This window comes from Eurosta solidaginis, chromosome X, assembly GCF_040869045.1.
Source record: "Eurosta solidaginis isolate ZX-2024a chromosome X, ASM4086904v1, whole genome shotgun sequence".
Lineage (NCBI taxonomy): Eukaryota > Metazoa > Arthropoda > Insecta > Diptera > Tephritidae > Eurosta > Eurosta solidaginis.
In genome coordinates this window covers 26,079,500-26,105,873 of record NC_090324.1, presented here as the reverse complement: position 1 = coordinate 26,105,873, position 26,374 = coordinate 26,079,500, and the positions used below count along the sequence as shown (strand labels likewise).

The 26,374-nt window shown below is 39.9% G+C and overlaps 1 protein-coding gene and 1 pseudogene across 1 annotated transcript in view; one reads left to right on the top strand and one right to left on the bottom strand.

Annotated features, from left to right (window-relative positions):
- The window catches only part of Syt7 (Synaptotagmin 7), a 1,421,749-nt gene that overhangs the window by 311,543 nt on the left and 1,083,832 nt on the right, over positions 1-26,374 (top strand). The gene's annotated exons all lie outside the window — the stretch shown is intronic.
- Positions 12,277-13,133, bottom strand: LOC137235463 (mitochondrial uncoupling protein 4 pseudogene; annotated as a pseudogene).

Here is a 26,374-nt window from a genome sequence, read left to right as displayed (position 1 = left end):
TGGCCGAGCGGAAGGACAGACGGTCGACTGTGTATAAAAACTGGGCGTGGCTTCAACTGATTTCGCCATTTTTCACAGAAACCCGTTATCGTCCTAGAATCTAAGTGCTACCAAATTTCACAAGGATTGGTAAATTTTTGTTCGACTTATGGCAATAAAAGTATCCTAGACAAATTAAATGAAAAAGGGCGGAGCCACTCCCATTTTGAAAATTTCTTTTATTTTTGTATTTTGTAGCACCATATCATTACTGTAATTGAATGTTGACATAATTTACTTATATACTGTAAATATATTAACTTTTTTTTTTAAATTTGACTTAAAAACAATTTTTTTTTAAAGTGGGGTTGTCGTTCTCCGATTTGGCTAGTTTTTATGAAGCATACATGTAGAAATAGCAGTAATGTTCCTGCCAAATTTCATCATGATATCTTTAACGACTGGCAAATTACAGCTTGCAAAACTTCTAAATTACCTTCTTTTAAAAGTGGGCGGTGCCACGCCCATTGCCCAAAATTTTAAAAATTTTCTATTCTGCGTCATAAGTTCAACTTACCTACCAAGTTTCATCGCTTTATCCGTCTTTGGTAATGAATTATCGCACTTTTTCGATTTTTCGAAATTTTCGATATCGAAAAAGTGGGCGTGGTTATAGTCCGATATCGTTCATTTTAAATAGCGATCTGAGATGAGTGCCCAGAAACCAAAATACCAAATTTCATCACGATACCTCAAAATTTGCTCAAGTTATCAAACTTAATATACTCTGTAAGCTCTGCTCACCTGAGTATAAAAATATAACCCAAGAGAATACCAAATACGAACATATTATAACAGCACTTCCACAAAAAGTAATAGTAACAATTTTAGATTTTATCCAAAATCCACCCCTCACTAACAAGTTTAGTGAACTTAAAAAAGTTTTGATAGAAAGACATTCACTTAGAGAAAATTCAAAGCTAGACAAAAAAGAAAACTTTCCAAAAATTTAAATGTCATTTTGGATAGCTCAAGTTGTGATAATATTAATGAGTTAACAAAATTAGCAGATAACATTTTTGAAGTTATGAATAAAAACGAAGTTTTCTCAGTAAATACAAATTCAAATACAAAAGTTCAAAGGAGTTAGCTGAAATTAAAACAGAAATGTATCGGAATCAATCTAGATCGCGTTCTAATTCAGGGACAATTTTAGAAATTCTTTTAGGCGTCGTTCTAACTCGCGTAATAATCCAAATTGGTTGTGTAGATTTCACTACATTTGGAAATAATGCTAGAAGTTGTGAACAAAAACAAAGATTCTTATAACAAAAACAAAGATTCAACAAACTAAATTCTTCCGTTGTTGCAGCGACGAAGAGAAAAAAAACAAAATTTTTTAATTGATAGTGGAGCAGAAATTTCGGTATTATCCGCGTCTAAATTTCCTCATACGAAATGTTCAGACATAATTCTCACTGCAGCTAATGGCTCAACAATTGCCACTTACGGGAAAAGGCTTTTTAAACGTAAATTTGGGTTTAAGACGTGAATTTCCCTTTACATTTTTGATTGCGGATATAGCCAAGCCAATAATTGGCGCTGATTTTCTTTCTAAATGTGGTCTTCTTATAGACATTGAACATAAACATTCAGTAGATCTATTAACCAATCTCTCAGTTAATACAGTATCCTACTTTTGTGATATTCTGTTTAGGCCATCAAGCGAAACTCAAGAATGAGCACGGCCAATAGTGACCCAGCCTAATGTAAACTATCTGCGTTTGCTTCTATCTACTTTCGCGCACTAACACCAACGGCTATATATATCCGTGCAGGCGTATGTGTATGTGTTCGTGTGCGACTTTCCAATTTAACTTACTTTCGTTCAATCACCCTTCAAAACCGCTTTTCGACGGAATTGAGGGGTGATCGCATTTTATAAGAAATAAACTCTTTCACTTCTTTTTTGGAAACATCCATGACAACTGCAGCCATCAGCCCTGTTATAGGTAAGATTTTCTTTTCGTTTGCATAACTTAACCTGTATGTAATTAATTAAATTGTGAATTAGCTTTTGAATTACATATTGTAAGTTAGTTTTGAAGTGAAAATTATTAAATTGTTAAATTCTTGAATTTAATCTGCTGTGTGTTCTTTTCCGTTTTTTTCTCTTTTTTTTCAACGAGCGCAAAAACTTAACACAGAGCTATCGAAGCCCCAAGAGGTTTTTTCATGGTCTTACTACGCCGGAATAATTAAAGAAACGATTGAATTACCAGCGACCAACTGGATAACCACAGCAAATCTATATAACCATACAAAAGCGTTTCAAAATCTAGCCGTTAGCAGCAAAAGCAACCATTAATATAACCACACAAAAGCGTTTCAAAAGCTAGCCGTTAGCAGCAAAAGCAACCATTAATATAACCATTCAAAAGCCAGCTGTTAGCAGCACCACACAAAGCGTTTCAAAAGCCAGCCGTTAGCAGCACCACACAAAAGCGTTTCAAAAGCTAGCCGTTAGCAGCACCTGAGCGTTTCAAAAGCGACAAGCACTACACCAGCAAACAAACACTAGCGGTCAAACAAAGGCACAAAGGTACGTGGTTTGAGTTCAGTTTTTTTGTTTTTTGCAAATTAGGGAAATTAAACATAGTTTAACTTCCCGGCGTACCAACAGCGCGATTTTATTAATAAAAACTAAACAATTATACGTATGTGTGGCAATTAAGTCACACAGATTTACATAAAGTCTTCTGATTTACTAGTTTGTTTGCTGTAATTCATATTTTCGAGGCAAATCGCAGCCAGCTGCACAAATTCAACATAACCCCACTTTTCACTTTTGTGATATTCTGTTTAGGCCATCAAGCGAAACTCAAGAATGAGCACGGCCAATAGTGACCCAGCCTAATGTAAACTATCTGCGTTTGCTTCTATCTACTTTCGCGCACTAACACCAACGGCTATATATATCCGTGCAGGCGTATGTGTATGTGTTCGTGTGCGACTTTCCAATTTAACTTACTTTCGTTCAATCACCCTTCAAAACCGCTTTTCGACGGAATTGAGGGGTGATCGCATTTTATAAGAAATAAACTCTTTCACTTCTTTTTTGGAAACATCCATGACAACTGCAGCCATCAGCCCTGTTATAGGTAAGATTTTCTTTTCGTTTGCATAACTTAACCTGTATGTAATTAATTAAATTGTGAATTAGCTTTTTGAATTACATATTGTAAGTTAGTTTTTGAAGTGAAAATTATTAAATTGTTAAATTCTTGAATTTAATCTGCTGTGTGTTCTTTTCCGTTTTTTTCTCTTTTTTTTCAAAGAGCGCAAAAACTTAACACAGAGCTATCGAAGCCCCAAGAGGTTTTTTCATGGTCTTACTACGCCGGAATAATTAAAGAAACGATTGAATTACCAGCGACCAACTGGATAACCACAGCAAATCTATATAACCATACAAAAGCGTTTCAAAATCTAGCCGTTAGCAGCAAAAGCAACCATTAATATAACCACACAAAAGCGTTTCAAAAGCTAGCCGTTAGCAGCAAAAGCAACCATTAATATAACCATTCAAAAGCCAGCTGTTAGCAGCACCACACAAAGCGTTCCAAAAGCCAGCCGTTAGCAGCACCACACAAAAGCGTTTCAAAAGCTAGCCGTTAGCAGCACCTGAGCGTTTCAAAAGCGACAAGCACTACACCAGCAAACAAACACTAGCGGTCAAACAAAGGCACAAAGGTACGTGGTTTGAGTTCAGTTTTTTTGTTTTTTGCAAATTAGGGAAATTAAACATAGTTTAACTTCCCGGCGTACCAACAGCGCGATTTTATTAATAAAAACTAAACAATTATACGTATGTGTGGCAATTAAGTCACACAGATTTACATAAAGTCTTCTGATTTACTAGTTTGTTTGCTGTAATTCATATTTTCGAGGCAAATCGCAGCCAGCTGCACAAATTCAACATAACCCCACTTTTCACTGTAGTGTGGTAATTTCTTTGCAACAACACTTTAACGCACTTTATCGCAAGTCACTGCCAATATTTTAGAACCATTGAATAATTAAGTGTAATCCATTAAACCAATTCTTTAGGTTCTGACATAAATCAGCGTTACTACCATTAAACCAAAGTCACTTAACCTTATTTTCTTATATACACAACACTAACACTGCGGTGAGTTGGGTGATAAGAGTGTTCGCATAAAAGCACAATTAGCTGAAAAAACTAAAGGCAATATACACAGAGAAAAATTTGCGTGTTTACCCCTTGGCGGCAATCCATTATATTGGGCATATACCCACTAGCTACATCGTCCTATCTTAAGCTGAACGTGCCTTCGTGAGCTACCCTATTAACAAGTTAGATCCATTTTGCCCTTAATCTCAGTACTGATATCATGTCGAAAGCGATGGAAAATTACATCAGGGTGGCTGATGAAACCTTAGAGTTTGAAGATGACTTCAACAACATACCCGACTCCGAGCATACCAAGTATACTCTGGCTATCCAGCCAGATGAGTTAAAGGCAAAGTGGAAAAAAGCAAAAACAGCCCATGATGAAATATTAGCAGGGGACACTCTAGAAGGAAAAAATATATCAGCTGTTAAAATAAAGCACAAAAGTGCTTACGCAGTCTACTTGCGTTGCATGTCAAAAATATCAACGCGACAGGCCACATTCAACAAACCCGACCCTAAGCCCGAAGAACAGCACGAAAGTGATACAAATATCCGCCTAACCCCGTGTGACACTAATGTGTTCAAGGGAGATTACTTATCCTGACCTACTTTCAGAGACCTCTTTACAGCCATATATATTTTAAATAAGCGACTCACCCCGGGTAGAACGATTGTGCCACTTGATACAAAATACCCAGGGTGAGGCTAAAGAGATAGTGCAAAAGTGCCCGCTCGCAAACGAAGGGTTCGGTATAGCGTGGAAAAATCTGGTAGACAGATACGAAAACAAACGCATACTAGTAAACACTCAGTTGAAAACGTTGTTCAGCTTAGAGGCGGTTGAAAAGGAATGCGGTACTTCAATTAAAAAGTTGCAGCGAGACATCAACAACTGTATCGCATCCTTAAAGACACATCAAATCGATGTGTCAAATTGGGATGCGATTATAACTTATTTGTGTTCAACGAAATTACCAAAATTACACTAGCCTTATGGGAGCAAACGGTGCAAAATAAAATCGAAATATCCAAGTGGGAAGACATGGATAAATTCCTACAGAACCGTTTCCAGACACTTGAGACAGTCTCTGGCATAACTGAGGATAGCTTGGAACCCAAGTACCCGAAAACCCATAATGGTAGACAATCTACTGAAAACTCAGACAGAAAGCTAGGTGCTTTTCAGACGCGTGTAACCAAAGGTGCGTGCAAGATATGTAAATCCACTGAGCACAAACTGCAACATTGCCAACGGTTCCGCACATTGGCGGTTTCCGATAGAATCACCTTCATTAAAAACAAAAAAGGGTGTATTAACTGCCTATCCTCAGGACATACTCTGTCTAGGTGTTCAAGCTCCTACAATTGCGCCACCTGCCAGCAAAGACACAATACGGTCCTACATACAGGCAACGAACACCAATCAAAACGCAAACAACAATAATAACCACGCAGGCCCATCAGCCCAAGCGCAACAGAGACGCACCTATTCCAATAACCAAAGCACTGGAAATAACCAAAGCAATGGAACTAACCACTTCAAGGCCTGCTTTACAAACACAAGTAAAGGGGTTTTACTAGGTACGGCCCGCATCAATATATATTTTACAACAACACCAACTTCTCCGCGCGGGCACTTATAGATTCGGGGTCAGAATGTACTTTCATAACTGAGAGACTTAAACGTCGCATAAATTTGTCATCTCAGCGGATGTCTGCGCACGTGTCAGGCATCACTAATCAAGTGTCAGCACAAGTAAAGGAGGCGTGTCATATACAACTACGGTCTCCAATTGATCCGACAATAAATACCGCCACCACCGCGCTTGTTCTGCCGCAACTAACTGGCAATCTACCAACATGCAAGGTGGATGCCATGGTCATACAGGCCTTCCCGAACTTAGTATTAGCTTATAAAGGTTTTTTTTGTCAATGAGCAAGTCGATCTGATATTAGGAGGCGACATTTATGCACAGGTGATGCTAGGGGGAATAAAGAAAGACGTGTTAGGAACACTGCTAGCCCAAGAGACGGTGTTCGGCTGGATATTGACCGGCCAAACCGAAACAATTTCACCTAGCGAGAAATATGTGTCCTTTGTCAGTGAATTGCAATTAGACAGAGAGCTACGATCATTTTGGGAAACAGAGGAAGTCCCCAAGGACAAGGCGTACAATCATGATGACAGGTTTTGTGAAGAACTGTATAAGAACACACCGATTCGAAGTGATGAGGGTAAATATATTGTATCCTTGCCTTTTAAACAGGAATTTCCAAAATATAAAAAATTAGGTCCCTCATTAAAAATTGCGAGTTCACAATTTTTCCGAATGGAAATGCGTTTAGCTAAAGACCCACCATTACAGTCAGAATACAACAGGGTCTTAGCAGAGTATGAAACCTTGGGGCACATGTCCCGGGTACCAACACACATCCCTGCTGAAGACTGTGATACCTATTTTTTACCACATCATGCCGTCAAAAAAAAGAAAGCACAACAACCAAAGTAAGAGTGGTGTTCAAAGCGTCGTAATCAACTGCAACGAAGTCAGCCTCAACGACATCCTCCATCCGGGGCCAGTTCTACAGAATGATTTAACCATTTTCATATTAAGGTGGCGTTTCTTCAAATATGTCTTTAACAGCGACATAGAAAAAATGTACAGACAGATTCTGTTGCACGCTAATCACACTAAGTATCAACGTATTGTATTCCGAACAGAAAGTACGCAGCCCATACAACTATATGAGTTGAAAACCGTCACATTCGGAGTTAACTGTGCCCCGTACCTTGCAATACGAACACTGTTCCAGTTAGCGGACGACGTGGAGCACAGCCACCCTATAGCATCAGATATACTACGAAATGCAATGTACGTTGACTACGTGCTAGCAGGAGGCCACACTATTACCGACACCATTAAAGCAAGGGATTAAATAACTACAGCCCTGGAGACATCAGGATTCTCGCTGAGGAAATGGACCGCCAACTCGAACAAACTACTTAAAGGCCTACCAAAGGCTCACCTCCTAAACAAAGATTTCCTAGACTTCGAGGATACCAGTATAGTTAAAGCACTTGGCATTAGGTGGAACGCCCACTCAGATACCTTTTACTTAAAAACGAAACCCATAGAGGAACAGTCTAGCTTTACAAAACGGAAAATTCTGTCGGCGATAGCAAAATTATTTGACCCCTTAGGGTGGCTGGCACCATTCGCGGTTACCGCCAAAATGTTGATGCAAGGCATCTGGTTAGAGGGAACAGTATGGGATGAAACCGTGCCGATAGTCGCGCTGGATCGGTGGCAAAGTTTCATTGAAAGTTACCAGCACATAGAAAAAATTAAGATCCCACGCTGGGTAAACTTTTCACCAACAGCCACAGTGGAGATCCACGGATTCTGTGACGCGTCAGAAAAAGCATACGCAGCCACCGTTTACCTGGCGTCAATATTAATGAGCAAATATTTGTAAGCCTGCTATTAGCCAAATCAAGAGTTGCGCCCGTAAAAACTATCTCCTTACCAAGGCTAGAACTTTGTGGAGCAGTTCTCCTTGCAGAAACCCTATAATCTATCAACAAGAACCTTAATTTAGGCAAACATAAAACCTTATAATGGACTGATTCAACTATTGTCTTAGCTTGGTTACGGAAACTTCCGTGTTCATGGTCAACCTTCGTGGCCCACCGTGTGACAAAGATAATAGACCAAGTTGGAAACACGGACTGGCGTCACGTGGACTCAGCGTCAAACCCTGCAGACTTAGCCAGTAGAGGGCTATTAGCGCAAGAGCTAGTGAACAATTCCTTGTGGTGGGAAGGCCCATCTTAGCTGCAGCAAGAACCAGGCAATAAGCTACACCACAACCATGGAAGAAAAAAGGTTACAAGTGAACACAACCTCGTTTAACCGTAAAGACGAAGATATTGTAGACAGATTTTCCGACCTTTCCCTGGCTTTAAGAGTTGTGTCCTACGTTCTACGGTTCTACAAAAGGACTCATCTCAAAACCTCCTTCAATGAAACATCACTGACGATTTCACCCATTGAGATCAAAGCAACGATGTGTCGACTGATCGTCAATGCTCAACGAAACCATTATGCGGAGGAGTACAGAACACTCAAAGAAAAAGGGTCAATCAAGCCAAAGAGCGATTTACAATCCTTGCACTCATTTCAAATTCAAATTCAAATTCAAATTTATTAGTTGAACAAAGTGGTTGTGACAGTAAGACGGAGTCTTTTATAGCACATCGTCCGTTTTATAAATACAATATAATTACCATAAAACTAAATTCGAGTTTAAAATTAACAATAAAACCATTTTCTTATAATTCAGATTAATGATAAAACTAAATTTAATGTTAAATCTTAAATACACACTTAAGACTAAAGATTAGAGCCATTTAAATATGGTAGGAAAGAAAAAAACAGAGATAGGAAGTGAAAGAGATGTAATCATGCAGTTATGCTGAAATCACAATATTCACACTGAGCTGAAGTAATCATGGATCACCTTATTGTAATTGCTCCTACTCAAAGCACCCTTGAGAAAATCAGGTATAGAGTTCCAAAGCCTTACAGCATTTACAAAAATGATGAGGCCAGATAGTAATGTTTGGAGATTATCAGATTGCGGTGCCTACAAGACTTTGGGAATTTAAGCTTTTCGTAAAGATATTGAGGGGTTTTGAACTCGATGAGCTACAGTTTGGCGCCTCAATGTACTCAAAAATACTGCATCCTAGTATTTCGCGCTTAAATAAAGAGATGTTATCATATTCCCTTAGGCCGTAGACATAACGCGTGATATTGTTGAACGCAACATCAATTTTGTGGTACGAGGCAGAATCAAACTGACTATAAACTAGCTCTGAGTACGTTATGTGTGGGACTATAAGCTGAACAGCTAGCTTTTTTCTTGTCTCTAAGGGAGTAAAAGAGGCAGACATTCTCAATCTGCGTAAAACCGAATAAACACTACTCACGACTTTATTAACGTGGTCAACACAGTTCAATTTAGAATTTATCGCAAAACCCAAATTCCTAATTTTGTCAGTAAACGGAAGAACACTATTGCCAACTGACAATTTAGGAATATCTTCAACGTGCACAACACTGTTACTAACGGGCAACACATAGGACTTTTGAGCATTTAGACAGAGACAGTTTTCAAACGCCCATTTCGAAATTGCAGACAAATCACTATTAATTTTAAAACACAAATCCTCGACGAGACCAACACGGCTAGACAAATATATTTGAATGTCATCGGCATAAGCATGGACATTTACGTACTGGCAAACAGAGAACACATCATTGACAAAAATACTAAACAGGAGAGGGCCTAGTACAGAGCCTTGTGGTACACCCGAGGAAACAGTACCTGGTTTTGATGCCTTTGCATAACACTCTCTGGGTCCTTCTCGCCAAATAACTAGCCATAAGCTTTACAGAACTGTCAGAGAACCCCAAATAGGACTCAAGCTTTTTGCATAGGAGACTATGGCTGACTGAGTCAAATGCCTTAGAGAAATCAAGGAGACACGGGAGAGTAAGGCCACTATTATCAAATTTTATTCTTATATCGTCAAGTATTTTTATTATTGCAGTAGAGCAACTATGCTTGGATCTAAACCCTGATTGGAATGGGCTTAAAAATGGTGATCTAAGACATATTTTGAAATTTGAGCAGCCATCAAGGACTCACACACTTTTGCAAAAGCAGATAAGATGCTAATAGGTCTCGAAGAGGACGAGACAATCAGAGTCGGGGGGCGGCTCGTGGCGTCCAAGGACCTCTCGTATAACGAACGCCACCCCATAATTCCGGCCTATCATAGTGGACTGTCTCGTCTCATCACACGATTTGTCCATAAAATCTCGTTACATGGGGGGAATCAGCTTATGCTGCGCCTGATCCGAACACAGTACTGGATACCTCGCGTGAAAAATATGATAAGATCAGGAATTCACAAGTGCAAGGTATGCGCAGTGCATAGGAAACAGGCGCAAACATAATTGATGGTCATTCTATCAACCGAGCGAACCACCTATACCCGGGCATTCACTAACACCGGGGTAGATTTTGCCGGCCCCTTTCAGATAACGAATTATCAAGGGCGAGGCTGTCGCGTGTCCAAGGGATATGTCTGCCTATTTGTGTGTTTCTCCACTAAGGTCATCCACTTGGAAGCGACTACCGATCTGAGCACCCGGTCATTCTTGGCGGCTTTTGCCAGATTCGTCGCTCAACGAGGCTGCCCGAAGAATGTGTATTCCGACAACGGAACCAATTTTGTCGGGGCATCAAGAGCCCTCAGGGCGGAGTTCAAAATCTTCATGGCTGACTCACGCGCCGAGGTAGTAACAACCTATACATACCAAAATCTGAACTGGCATTTTATTCCTGCGTCTGCCCCTCACATGGGGAGATTATGGGAAGCGGGAGTGAAAAGTTTTAAATTTCACTTCAAAAGGGTAGCATCCAACCTTAAATACACCTTTGAGGAATTCTCTACCCTGCTTTGCAGGATAGAATCCTGCCTCAATTCCCGCCCCTTAACGCCCCCCTCAAACCAACCGGCCGACCTAGAACCATTAACCCCGGGGTACTTTTTAATAGGGGAACACCTATTAGCACCCCCGGAGCCAGAAGCGTACGAAAACCCCGCATCGATTTTCAATCGATGTCAGCGACTAAAGGCCCTGCACCACACCTTTTGTCGACGATGGAAGACGGAATACCTCGTCGAACTTCAAAAAAGGAATAAATGGCGCCAACCTAAAGCAAACATGAAGCTTGACGATCTAGTTGTTATAAAAGAAGACAACCTGCAACCCAATAAGTAGAGGCTCGGGAGGGTTATCAACCTCCATCCGGGATCGGATGGACGAGTAAGGGTAGTGGCTCTCATGACGGCAAAAGGAAAGGTCACAAGACCCCTAACTAAACTCGTGCTACTCCCATCCAGCGAAGAGGATCAGGAATCTAGAGAGCCGTAACCGAACATACAACCTACGACCCCCAGCGGGTTAGGTGGTCAGAATATACCCGCGGTGGGTATGCCTGTCGTAAGAGGCGACTAAAATACCAGATTCAAGGGGCTGTGTAGCGCAACCCTTCAGGTTGCCAGCGCAACATATAGCTTCTCCAAACCCCATTGTCAACTTCACCCATCCGCGGCGAATCCTGTTTCACTAACATGAAGCTCTGGCGACCCCAAGCTCCTCATGGAACTTAGGGTGGAGAGGAGGGATGGCCTGAAGGTTTAATGTGGCCACATAAATCGTTCCCGAGATGGTCGGGCTAGCACCTTAATGGTGCTGTGTTACCGGAGCGTACCCGGATCTGTATTTGGCAAAGGGCCACCACATCGATAACACTCCCCAAAGCCTTCGGGGAGCAACCGTATCGCTACACCAACAACAACAACATGCACTTAGGCTTTCCCCAAAAAAACAAAAAAAAGCGTTCAAACTGCTTTCTCTTTATCAGGCTGAAAAATATTCCTAAAATTGAACCTAACATTTTATAAAACGAAATTGGCCGCCGTGGCAGTATGCGACATTATAGCTGAGCAAGAATTCTTAAAAAAAAAAAAAATGCTTTAGAAAAATGAAAAAGCCTTTCTTTTCTCAGTAAAATTACTTTCGTTTATCTAATGCCGTTCAGAGTGTAGAGCCTTTCAAAAATAAGGATTTTACATTCTCAGCTTGTATTTTTTAACATTTAACTACTCGACATAATTTTTAATTTTATTGTAGGCTGGTGTTTGGAAAAAACTTTGGAATTCGCAAAAAATGTATTATTTTGTAAAGAGCTGTTCAGTCAACTGGCACGAGAAGCTATCCAATTACAAGCCCCAATACCACATGTTGTGATTGGTAATCAAATTCGTGCTACTTTACTACCCGTCATACAACTTATCATATCCCTATGCCACTCAACAACATTTGACTCGAGTCAACCAGGTCAAATAAATGATCATGACCATGTACATTGTTCCCACATGACACTACACTTACACTTACGCTCACATTCTGAGCAAAGATTTTTACATATCTTAAATATAAACAGCGGCATGTAAACACTCACCTGCCCTTATCGTCAGTCGGTTGATTCATAATTCTTGTTTTTACCACATCAGCTGGTGTTCCCATAATCACAGCGACAAATCCAGCACAAATAGATGAAAGTGCATGTACCGTATGAAAAACAGGCATACTCAATTTGACCATTATCATATGCTTTATAGTATCGTATGTTGTGAAATCACCAAGATTAACAAGTGCTGCGCGTTGTGCATTCGGAACGCTACCTTTCCATAAACCAGCTATACCACCACGACGTATAATTTCTTTAAAGGCATGTGCAGCACCATGAACACGTGCAGGTTCGCCCATTAGCCGGCGTTTGCCCTCCATTTGAATTTGTACCTTAACAAGATCAGCTTGTGAAGCTAGACATTGTGAGACTGCTCCTGCAGACACACCACAGAGAGCAGACCTCCACAATGGTAATGTTATATGGCCATTCTCATCGCTCCCCAATTTACGACGTAGGAAATTATAGCTACGTATACGTATGCCACTATAGACTACATGACGGTAAAGTGCTGGTGAGACACCTTGCCACAGCTTCATAGTTCCCTCCTCCCTGACAATTCCATACGCTGTCGCTATCACACCACGATACTTAGGCTTAATGCTTGTAATTGTATCAACTACTGCTTTCCCCCTGGATTTGCAACCGTGTTTTAGTCAGATCTAGTGGATAGGTGGCTAGTTCCGCAATTGAAGCAGCTACAACGGATACCACATAAGTGCAAGCAAATGAATCTGCATAATCATACTTCACTGGACGCATTTGATTGCGTGTGAAAGAGGTGGCCGTTGGTGGTGGAGGTGGAGGACACTGCAACGGATTTACTCTGACTTTGGCTTTGCATAGTGACGTTTTTATTGATTAAAGGTAGACGATTTTGATATCTCTAGTAAAAGAAAGCCAAAAATTATAGAATGAGTAAATAAAATTAAACAAAAAAATTACTGAAAGTTGTCCCTCATGCTCATGGCACAAATGTATATAAATATTTAATAATGCTGCTGCTTAGAACAATTGCACCCAGTTGATTATAAATTTGATTGCTGATTGCACCTTGCCATTTGAAGTAAATAATGAAGGAATGCTGTTTTTACCTTTTTTCCAAATATGCAACCTGAAAGGAAAAGAAAGAAAATGAAAATTAATAATATGTGTAAAAAATAAAATTGATGCGTACCCCGTTTTTTTTCATCAATGACAGGAAATTCATTGAAGGGTAACACAATCCACTTTTACAATAACACAATTCACACTTACAAAAAAATCCACATGTACTTTCCGAATGGTGTTGCCAGATGCTAAGGCGGCGCAATATCGGGAAAAACGCAATCACATTTTTTTCCCCTTTCCTTCTTCTTTTTTGGGCCGTGTTTTACGGATTTGAACAAAGGTTATTAAAATGTTCCCAAAAGATGACTCAACCCTTTTTATGGCGAAAAAGGGGAATTTATAACCTGAAAGAAATGATCTTCTCCAAAATGTCTTATTACCACACAGATCAAATACACCTGATTTCTTATAGTGGGGTTAATGTACAATTTATTTATTTTTTTGTTGATTACACTGTACAAATGTAAAATTAGGGGCGAAAAGGAATAGTTAGATGTAGCGGCGTATATGAGCGGAACGCCTCAAACGATGCCCCCCCCACGAGGTCGGCGGCAGGCCAAGTAGCCGTCGTTTTACACAAATAGGGCTCGTTTTATAATCAAAGGCAACCAGTGCCGGATCTCCGGGCGAGTATAGTATTCGAAGAAATAGTTCTTCAGGATCCGCTCTTCCATCAACATGTCACCAAAAAAATCTAGACCAATCGCGTCCCGAATGCCCCCCAATATCTCTTGCACCACCTGGGTGCAATCAGTCATCGCCTGAAAGAACTCAAAGGCCACGGGACAACGCGATAGATCCAGTGGAGTCGGATCCCGAAGAAAAATCCCCCACTCCGGGAAAGCCGGCACCAGAACCTTGCCGGGGCACGTGCCCCGACTCCGACCGTCAGCTGTCCCTGCCCCTCGTGCAGGCTCCGTAGCTCCCTTCCTCCGTCCAACCCGTGGTGTTGTTTTCACAATTTATAGAAAACAAATGAAAAATAAGGGAATATCAATCAATGGTTATTTCAAATTAAGGAATAAATAAAACTACCTCTGTTCTATTTGGCACGTTCGGCATCCTCGATTGCTGCTTTAAAATGATTAATTAGCCACACAACCAAATACGTTCCACAAAAGTCATCCCCATGCGCCATCTGTCGGCAAAATACTGACAACGGGCAAAAGCTTACCGCGTGGCTACACTTAAAGCCAAATCTGTCAGATCGCACACGAAGCGCACCGTCATAGAGAAGTAATTGCCAGTTTAAACAAATCGCGTGGACATAAAGATAATTTACAAAAAAACCACGTTGTATATCGAATTTGTGTTTACAAAAAAAAAAAAAAAAAAAAAAACCCAAAATCAAGGCTCTTGTGCAGCTAACTGCCTAAGTAATTGTAGCTTGTTGCCAACCTTTTGTGAATATCTTCTCAACACCCAACTTCCCTCAAGCATGATGAAATCCCCTCAAATTCTAAACCCTGACCAACGACAATTACCCCTTTTCAGGTCCAGTATGACCCGGTATACGACTCTACGCAGGAGGACGGAACGCATGGCCTAGTGGTACCCGAAACCATGCCACCTGTGCGACAAGCGACATCCGATCCCGTTATGCCTGGTCTACCGAGCCAAATCGTCCGAAGAAAGGCAAAGGGAAGCCGCATTAGGGCGATACTGTGGCAACTGCCTGTCGGTAGCACACCGCACCGCCGACTGTACGAGCAAAGGACGTTGTCACCAGTGCCAAGGGGACCATCTGTCTCTTCAAGCATCAGAAATAGGTACTGACAGCGGGCCACGCGAGCTAGAATAAGGAGATTTGGACGAAGTCGGAGCGGAATCACGGCCTTTCCGCCCGGCAACCAACCAATAGGAAGGTGGAACAAAGGCAGTTTCGGCCCCACTCGCACACGAACGCCGCAAAGATGGAGCGGAATCACGGGCTTTCCGCCCATCAACTACACACCAACGTCATCAAAGAGCGAGGAAGCGGGGCTCAGATCGTCACAAGGGAATAGCGGAATGACAGACTTTCCGCAGCCCGAACCGGCGTCAACACGCACGAGGAGCGGAATACCGGACTTTCCGCCCCCGTCAAGGATACGAGTTGGAGAGAATAGGTTCGCAGGGCCAGCTTGAACGACACTCTCGACGACTGCCAGCTGCCTTCAGAACGGGGCAAATCACGCGGGAGATCGTAGCACTTCGGCCCTTTACATCAATATCGCCAACTGCCGTGATCAAAATCGAGGCGCAAGGGCGGTTGCACCTGATACGCGCACTCATCGACGCGTGCGCCACAACTTCGATAATTCCACGCGACCTGGCTCGACTGTACACCTCGACGAGGAAAACTACGGATCACAACAAGGGTGCCTCTTGCGAATAAGGGGTAAACATGGGCAGAACCGTAGGCTCACGATTCACGCTACGATCGTTCCCAACTACGCCCGTGTGAGTCCAAGCGCGAATGTCGACCCCTCGGGGTCGCGACACCGTATACCCATATGCAGCTCGCCGATCCGTAGGAGCCGATATATATCGGATGGAACCGAAATACTAATTACTGTGTCAAGCAAAAACCGCCATGCTGCTGCCCTTATTGGGACATTCATGGATTTTGTTCATTTAAATATTAGTTAGTATTAAGTTGATCAGGGAAGATGGCCGCAGGAATCTACCGATGTTGCTTCTAGCAAGGGGGCCGGCATGTTTAGGCCATCGAGCTAAACCCAAGAATGAGCACGGCCAATAGTGACCCAGCCTAATGTAAACTATCTGTGTTTGCTTCTATCTACTTTCGCGCACTAACACCAACGGCTGTATATATCCGTGGAAGCATATGTGTATGAGTTGGTGCGCGACTTTCCAATTTAGCTTACTTTCGTTCAATCACCCCTCAAAACCGCTTTTCGACGGAATTGAGGGGCTTTTGAATTACATATTGTGAGTTAGCTTTGAAGTGAAAATTATTAAATTGTTAAATTCTTGAATTTAACCTGCTGTATGTTCTTTTCCGTTTTTTTCTCTTTTTTTTCAAGGAGCGCAAAAAACCCCTTGGGAACTTACCATAGAGCTATCGAAGCCCCAAGAGGTTTTTTCATGATTCCTTTACCTAAATTATTTGTGGTTGAGAATAAATTTACAAAATTATTAAAAGAGTTTCCGTCACTTATTTCAGAGCCAGATTATACTAAACCTGTTAAACATACAACAGTACATCGACTTGTAGCAGAAGGTAGTTCTCTATTTTCTAAGCCCAAGCGCTTAGATCCGGTAAAATACAAAGTCGCGAAAACGGAGCTTGATTTCTAAGTTAAAACAGGTATTTGTCGACCTTCAAATTCTTCAGTAGCATCACCACTTCACCTTGTACCTAAAAAAGAGTAGAATGATTGGCGCCCATGTGGTGATTTTAGAAGATTGAATATTGTCACTGTTCCCGATCGTTATCCCTTACCTCACATTCAGGATTTTAATATGAACCTTCATAATAAAAATGTATTTTTAAAATTAGATTTAGTTAGGGCATATCACCAAATTCCTATGGCTGAAGAAAATATTTATAAAACTGCTATTGCAACTCTCTCGGTATGTTTGAGAATGCCTTTCGGACTTAGAAATTCTGCACAAACCTTTCAAAGATTCATAAATGAGGTAGTAGGTGACTTAGATTTTGTATATGCTTACATCGACGACTTACTTATTGCAAGTAAAGACGAAGAACAGCATTTAAAAGATTTACGTATCCTTTTTCAACGCCTTACAGAGTACGGTTTAAACATTAAACCAAGTAAATGTACTTTTGGTGTACCAAGTATTGAGTTTTTAGGACATAACATTTCTGGAATATGTATTCGACCTTCTGATGAAAAGGTATCAGCTATTCGCAATTTCGAACGTCCAAAATCATTTAAGCAGGAACAGAAATTTATTGGTATGGTAAATTTTTATCATAGATACATTCCAAAACTACCAGAATTTACAAACAAATTTATTATGTAATTAACAAAGTAAGTAAGAAACGTGACAAAACTTTGGTATGGGACGAGAAATCGAATCAAGCTTTTGAATGCACTAAAGATAAATTTGCATCTACGATATTGTAAAATCATTTTAACAAAGACGCTAAATTATCTTTAAGAGTAGATACATCTAACACAGCGATTGGGGGCGTTATACAACAAAATTACAATAGTAAAATTGAACCCATTGCATTCTTTTCTAAAAAACTTTCTCCAGCTGAAATTAAATATAGTGCTTTTGATAGGGAGTTATTGGCGATTTACTTAAATATAAAACATTTTAGATATCTTTTTGAAGGACGACAATTTACAATTTATACGAACCATAAACCTTTGACTACTGCTTTAAATTCAAAAACAGAACGAAGTCCTAAACTAACGAGACACTTGGAATTTATAGCACAATTTACTGATGACATACAATACATTAAAGGAGAATCCAATGTTGTAGCAGATACGCTATCTAGAGCTTTTGAGGTTAATGCAATATATAATACAGAACTGAATTTTAAAATTTTACAAACTGAACAACAAAAAGATGATGACTTAAATCAACTTGTATCTGATTCTCAATATCTTAATTTAAAACTAATTAGTATTCCCATTTTAAATTTTAATATTTGGTGTGAAATTTCAGAAGAAACTCCTAGGCCATTTGTACCGAGTAATTTGCGAAAAACAGAATTTGATATTTTTCATAGAATAGCACATCCGGGTACAAGAGCTACACGACGGCTCATAGTTAAAAAATATTATTGGCCTAATATGAATAAGGATATTAATATTTGGTCAAAAGAGTGTCTGATTTGTCAAAAATCTAAGGTTTATCGTCATAGCAAATCCCCTGTTGTCAAAATTCAAATTCCCAAGGATAGATTTGAACACAACCATTTAGATATAGTTGGACCAATACCTATTTCAAAAGGGCATCGCTATATTTTAATGATTATTGAAAGATTTACCCGTTGGCCTGAGGCATATGCATTAAAAGACATTTCAGCAACTACAATTGCTAATAAGTTTTTTAGAGAATATATTTCTCGGTTTGGAGTTCCGTTAAAGATAACAACTGTTCAAAGTAGCCAATTTATATCGAAATTGTTTTCAGAGTTAACTAAATTACTTGGTAGTCACCAAATTACAACATCCGCATATCATGGTTGAAAGGTTTCATAGAAAATTAAAGACTACTATAATAGCTAGAGAGGACACAAATAATTGGTATGACGAGTTACCCGTCATATTACTTGGTTTCCGATCTATTTACAAAGAAGGTATTTCGGCTACACCAGCGGAAATGGTTTTCGGTCAGAATTTACGTTTGCCAGGGGAACGTGTTGTGCCATCAGCTAAAAATTTCTCATCAACTGAAACTTAAGTAATTTACGTGAACGTTTTCGAAATGTTAGGTCAAATATAAGTCATCATAAAGATTCCGATACTGGAATTTACGTTCCAAAGGATCTTCAAACTTGTAAATTTGCATTTGTTCGAGTCATTAATAAACATTCATTACAACAACCATATGAAGGACCTTACAAAATTGTTGAAAAAACCAAAAATGTTTTAAACTTGAAAGAGATAATAATATTAAAACTATTCCTATTGATAGATTAAAACCTGCAATAATTGAAACAACCGACACAAACAACACCAAGAATTTACATAAAAAGAGAGTTACGTTCAATTTGTTGTATATTAAATTTTCTTGAAGGGGGAGTAATGTTGGGTTCTTATTATTATAATCAGTTGATCAGAGCTCACAGAGTATATTAACTTTGATTGGATAACGGTTGGTTGTACAGGTATAAAGGAATCGAGGTAGATATAGACTTCCATATATCAAAATCATCAGGATCGAAAAAAAATTTGATTGAGCCATGTCCGTCCGTCCGTTAACACAATAACTTGAGTAATTTTTGAGGTATCTTGATGAAATTTGGTATGTAGGTTCCTGAGCACCCATCGCAGCTAGCTATTTAAATTGAAAAATATCGGGATATAACCACGCCCACTTTTTCGATATCGAAAATTTCGAAAAACCGAAAAAGTGCTATAATTCATTACCAAAGACGGATAAAGCGATGAAACTTGGTAGGTGAGTTGAAATTATGACGCAGAATAGAAAATTAGTAAAATTTTGGACAATGGGCGTGGCACCGCCCACCATTAAGAGAAGGTAATTTAAAATTTTGCAAGCTGTAATTTGGCAGTCATTGAAGATATCATGATGAAATTTGGCAGGAACGTTACTCTTATTACTATATGTATGCTTAATAAAAACAATTGGAGAACGATCACGCCCACTTTTAAAAAAAATTTTTTTTAAGTAAAATTTTAACAAAAAATTTAATATCTTTCCAGTATATAAGTAAATTATGTCAACATTCAGCTCCAGTAATGATTTCGTGCAACAAAATGCAAAAATAAAAGAAAATTTCAAATTGGGCGTGGCTGCGCCCTTTTTCATTTAATTTGTCTAGGATACTTTTAATGCCATAAGTCGAACAAAAATTTACCAATCCTTGTGAAATTTGGTAGCACTTAGATTCTAGGACGATAACGGGTTTCTGTGAAAAATAGCGAAATCAGTTGAAGCCACGCCCATTTTATACACAGTCGACCGCCTGTACTTCCGCTCGGCTGTTAACACGATAACTTGAGCAAAAATCGATATATCTTTACTAAACTCAGTTCACGTACTTATCTAAACTCACTTTGTATTGGTATAAAAACTGACCGAAATCCGACTACGACCACGCCCACTTTTTCAATATCGAAAATTACCAAAAACTAAAAAATGCCATAATTCTATACCAAATACGAAAAAAGGGATGAGACATGGTATTTGGATTGGTTTATTGACGCAAAATATAACTTTAGAAAAAAACTTTGTAAAATGGGTGTGACACCTACCATATTAAGTAGAAGAAAATGAAAAAATTCTACAGGGCGAAATAAAAAACCCTTGAAATCTTGGCAGGAACACTGTTCGTGGTATTATATATATAAATAAATTAGCGGTATCCAACAGATGATGTTCTGGGTCACCCTGGTCCACATTTTGGTCGATATACAAACACATTCTAGAGTCACCCCTGGTCCTTCACCTTCATGGCGATATCTCGAAAAGGCGTCACCCTATAGAACTAAACCCCACGCCCTTTTGAAATACTCACTAACACCTTTCGTTTGATACCCATATTGCACAAACGCATTATAGAGTCACCCCTGGTCCACCTCTATGGCGATATCTCGAAAAGGCATCCAGGCAGGGTTACCCTCGGTTCATTTTCCTACATGGTTATTTTCCCTTATGTAATGTTCGGTTACACCCGAACTTAACCTTCTTACTTGTTTTTATTTAACTTTGTATTTTGGTTACTTTGAACTTTGTAATTTTAAAATGTTTTATCAATATTTTAATTTTCAATATTGATTTTACAATTTTTAAAAATTTTCATTTCATTATGGTGAAAAATTAAATTTAAGATATTGACGCATACATTTAGGCGCATTCTTTATTGAATAAAAGTTTCTTTATATATAAAATTAAAAGTGGTTTCAATCACAACACTCACCACGATAATAGCAACGTGCAGAGATTGAAAACATTTATGTGAAATTGCGATAAACAGTTCCGGCAGTACTTATGGATGAGTACCACCCGCAACCTCTCCTCCGGTGACTTGGCACGATACTGAGAGCATAGCCGTATATCGTGGCTGCAGTTGCAGATGGGGCATGGTATCGTTAAGAACTCCCTACCTAGCTTAGACATTTGGTGTGCTGTGATAAAACGAGACATTTTGGAATGAAAATAAGTCGTTTAAATCGAGATCAAAATGGATTTGAAATTACGGGGCGAGGCGTAGGCGATGAGCATGGAGGCGAAGTATTTTGTGATCACTAATGCCGGACTCGCGTTAACCTCAATCTACGGGGGAGATAGCAAAGGTGCGCCTATAAGAAAATGTCCAGGCGTCAATAGTTCTAACCCGATAGGTCATCTGAAGATCTTGAGGTAAGAAAAGCTCCAATTCCACATAAAGTTGTCGAAAACTTATCAAATGTATACCAAAGCCCACTTTTCGAAATTAGGTTATAAAGCTCTTCACGCCAGCCCCCTCAAGCCCCTCATATAAAGAGCCAATGCAGGTATGAAATGCCAAGAAATCTCTTTATGAAAATACTTGGAAAGAATTGCCAAACGAGAATCGGCTAGAAATTAGATTCAGCCTGAAAAGATCTGGAGGTTACAACGAAATCAAATCCGTGGTCTGAATATATATTTTTAAGACATCTGCTACCTTCTCGCGTAAACCAAGAACAGTGTTTAATATCGAAGGGAGCTGCATAGTCAACGCCGACATTTTTAAACGCCCTAAAGAAATTTTTTCGTTGTTGTTTGATCCGGGGGATTCAGTACTTTGCTCGAATCAGACGCAATATTAACTGGTTTACTCCATGGAGTGACACTTCATGGATAAATTTTATTAACAATCGTGTTAAATAACAATTGTACCGAAGATGGATTGGATGCTTTTCTATGTAGCTGATGTCTGGTGACCTCCGAGTCAACCTCTGATTCTTAAAACTCTACTCAAATCGATAAATGGATTTAAGGGTAAGATTTCGCTTTTCGCGCTTAGCGGAAGTCCAGCCTTTTAATTTGGAACTTCTGCTGAATAATCTTGTTGCTTGCAGAGAGAAATCATCCGTTGTGTTTTAGTTTTGATTTCCTCCGGAGAAATGGAAACAGAAACTGATTGAGACCTCAATTTCTGAATGGGGTTGGTCCTAGGGACAAACCAATAAATGAGATGTACTCGTAAAGCCCTTGGAATTGAGGAGAAGCGTTGAGTGTCCTACGCCTAAACAATTTTCGTTGCGTGGGAGACCACACGATTTTGCTCTTCGTCGGTTTGGAAGACCAACTCTTTCTGTGGCCATTCTGACTTGCCTTCTTGAAGCCGAGAAGGGCCCTGCCACCACAAGGAATTTCCAATTAAATCTGAAGCTGTTTCTCCACGGCTGGGGAAGTCGGCAGGATTCGAGGATGAATTTATAGAACCTCTTGTCTATGATTTTAGTAACCTGCAAGCGCGATAGTGGAGGTTGTCCAAAGATAAACCTCCTGGGATCGAAAGTCCAAGTTAGTGACGACCTAGTCCATCATTTCTGCAAAGATTACAGCTTCACATAACTCCAAATGCGACATATTTTTTTCACTGGAGCTACTCTAGTATTTGCTAACAACATATTTATGTGAACCTAATCGCCTTGTTCCACGCGCATATAAATAGCTGCAGCGTAGACCTTTTTAGTGGCATTACAAAACCCGCGGAGTTCCATTTTGGACGCAGGAGAAAACTTAACCCATCGTGGAATACGAATGTCGTTAATCGCTGAATGCTCCGTGGAGAACTTACATATACCAGCGGTCTAATGTGGTCGGAAAAATATTTTCATCCCAATCTGTTCCTTCTAATAAAACCTTTTGCGTCATCATTAATTTGGGTGATATAATAATGGGAGTCAGCCACGTGAGGAGATCAAACAATTTGCGATGGCTGACAGAATCTTGTGTTTTGTTACATCTTGGCATTGGTCGCATTCTTTCGCGGTGAAATAGAATTGATCCGTACATGCATTCCGTCGGATCAGGATGGCCTAAACGGTGCTTGCGTTTTAGAAATCTAAGAATTCTTGGTTCAGCAAGTTTAACAGGAAGCCTGCCGAATTTTAAGCCACGGAAATTTTATCCCAGTCCTGAGCTGTAATTCTAATTCGTGCCCACCTGTGATTACGTTGTCGATGTATATATGTCGCATTAAAATGGTAGATGCGATTGGATGCGATCCTTTAACATCGCTGGCCAGTTGAAACAATAACCTTATTGCAAGGTACGGAGCACAGTTTACCCCGAAAGTGGCGGCATTCAATTGGAAATGATGGATGGATTCATTTGTGGACTCCCGAAAAATAGTTCGTTGGAATTTCTTCTGTTGAGGATGGACAAATATTTGCCGATCAATTTATGTTTTATCAGAGAATAAATTTTTCCTTGGTCGCGCTCCTTGGTTTATCTTCCAACTCCCAAAACGCTGTCACCTCTTGCTCGGGATTAATATAGTTGTACAAAGAGACGCAGGATGTCGCCAATTGGATTATATTGGTTCGTTCCATTGGGATCCATCCGAATATGGTCTCTTGTGCTAGAATCGTACTGGTTAAGTCCTTCCGTATACCCTGCAGAATGATTCGCGGATAAACATCACCTCCAAGCACAAAGCCAACCTGTTCGTTCACAAAGTTTTTTTGAATGTCAGGGTCAATACCGCAGTTTGGAAGAATGCCTGTCAATTGAGGTAGCATTAAAGCCGTGGTAGAACCGTTTTGTTAAGGGGTGAACTTGTCTGAATAGCGCAAGCTAGGCTGGAGCAGGCAGACACTGTGTTGTTAATACCTGAAACTCTCAGCGTTTTCACTAGAAGGCCGATACGTCTGCGAAGCTGTTCCATAATGAACGAAATTAAAGATCGGGGCGAGTATACGGCATTACTTTGTCTCACGTAGTGAGCTGTTTCCAGTAATACACTCTTATGTGCGTTCGAAAAACATGATTGTACTTGACTCGGAAATTCATTTTTGGCCTGAGTGCAACTGTGACTGTATTCAGAAGTGGTCCGTTTGTAAGTAGTTCCGGAAAAATCCGGACATGCTTAATGCGATCGGACGAAGTCATCTTCAGGAAGCGTGAGCAGGATCGAATGTGGTAAGCGTTTTGACTGCATTGTTTGCATTTCGCATTCGATACGCTTCACAGTGGGCGATTTGGATGCGCTAAGAGCGTTTTACTCAATTTTCAAGTTTAATGATGCAGAAATTTTGCATTTCCTATCGATAACGCATACTTCAATTAGTTAATAATCGATAGTTAATTACCACTTCCAAGCAAATATGAACAGCTGTTACCTATCAAAGACAACATGTTTTTTAGCAAGTGCTTTACGATTTTATAGAATGTTCTTTTCATTTCGCTGTAAATAATAACATTTTTTCCTATTAACTTAAAAGTTTACTTTATAGCTTACATCAAGGTAAGTACTATATGTGGAATATGTTTGGTTGATCTGTTTATGTATGTGTTACTTATAAAACTCAGTTGAATTTTATTAACAACATGATATTGGTAGGCTACACCTGTATTTCGTTGAATAGAAATTAATAAAATTCAAGCGTATTCAACTTAAGTTTAAAATTTTGTGAAAGCGTGTTTTATTGTGTGTTCAAAATGTCTTAGTTGAACTGGTACTACCCACTACCCATCAATTTATGATTTTTTAGACACAGTGACCTCAGTACCAAAAGGAAATTTTTACTTAGTATGACTGTACAAAAAAATACCCTGGAAGAAGTTTCTTACTATCGAAAACTACGCTCTCGGCACAGTTCTTAAAAATAATAACCTAAGTTTTAACAAAGATATCAAATTAAAAATTTTCATACGATAACGCCTGTGTTAAAGTGAGCGTGGTCACTAGAGGGTTTTGCCGATTCGATTAAATTTTGGCAGCCGCCTTTCCTTTTATGAAAACTTCTATCGTGCCAAGTTTTATTTTGATCGGACAAGAAACAACTGACTTATTAGTTTAACGCCGCTAGGGATATCAAATCGCCCACTGTGCGCTTGCCAGAAAAATTAAATTGAGTTTGAAGAGGGTCTTCAATTGACTATTGACCAAAAGCCGCTTATTTTTATAACGATCGCTCTGGTTTTATCCACGCGGTTTCAAACACTTTGAATACGTGAAAGATTCGAATCTCCCACGTTATCGCCAATGGAAACTTGAACGCCGTGAAAAGTTAAAAAATACGGAAGATTTTAATAAATATATTCAAGTAAGGATTTTATTGAATTCAAGAAGAATGATGTAACAATTAAATTGTGTTTCGAATTAATATATATTCAAATAATGATTTTAATGATTTAAATAATAAGCATTTAACAACAAAATTGTGTTTCGGATATGTGAATAGTGATGTAACTCTTACCATGACGCTGGATGGCTAGAATTTCTCCAGTTGACGGTCGTGAACCAAGAAGAAGAAAAATCCATTGCAAAAAGGCGCTCTGAACCCTAAGTACAAGAGCCTTCGTTAAGTTTCCCCTTAACAAGGCTCAAGTGCTAAAAGCTCATAGCGGCAAACACAAATTCGTGTTTGTGTTAGTGCATATATATATTAAAGCGAAACTATTGGTCTACAGGCAAAAACAGGTATGCGGATTGATTTACGAGGGTGGGCCGAAATATTTAGGTCCCGGACCTAAACATGCCGGCCCCCTTGCCGCGAGCAATGATAAGGAAATAGACCATAGATTAAAGTATTAAAAAAATCGAGATCAATGGACCCAAGGGATCATTCCAGCCCTCCTTCGCCCAGGTAAGGCGGCGAGGGGATGAGCAGTTGCGGACTGCGGACACTGCACCTCGCTGTACTATGGATGTTGTAGATGTTCTCTACGGAGACAAGAGAAGAAAAAGGTTAGAAGAAATGTACGTGGTTTAAATTCGATGGCACTTAGTTACGTTTAGATGTGTGTGGATGTATGTGCATGTGGACCTATTGTTGGCAGACCCCCGATACGACCAAGCCGAAGACCGTCGGTTCGGCTAACATCCCGCCTTACTAGGTGGAGCTGCCCGTGCGATTCTATACACACAATGGCCGTGGGGGATATTGGCACGAACGGCCGCATGGTTGGCAGTGGAGCCGCGTTTGGTTGTAGTCGGCCCGTTCGGAAACCGGCGGCTGTGGCTCTCTCTATAGCTCGGTTACCGATTTTATGGCGCACGTCCTTAACGTATGGCGCTGCCCTTCTTTGTTGTCGGGTCTTGGCGCCTCTCCTGTTAATTTCATCTCTTTGGCTAGTCACTCGACCTCGATTAGGGACGCC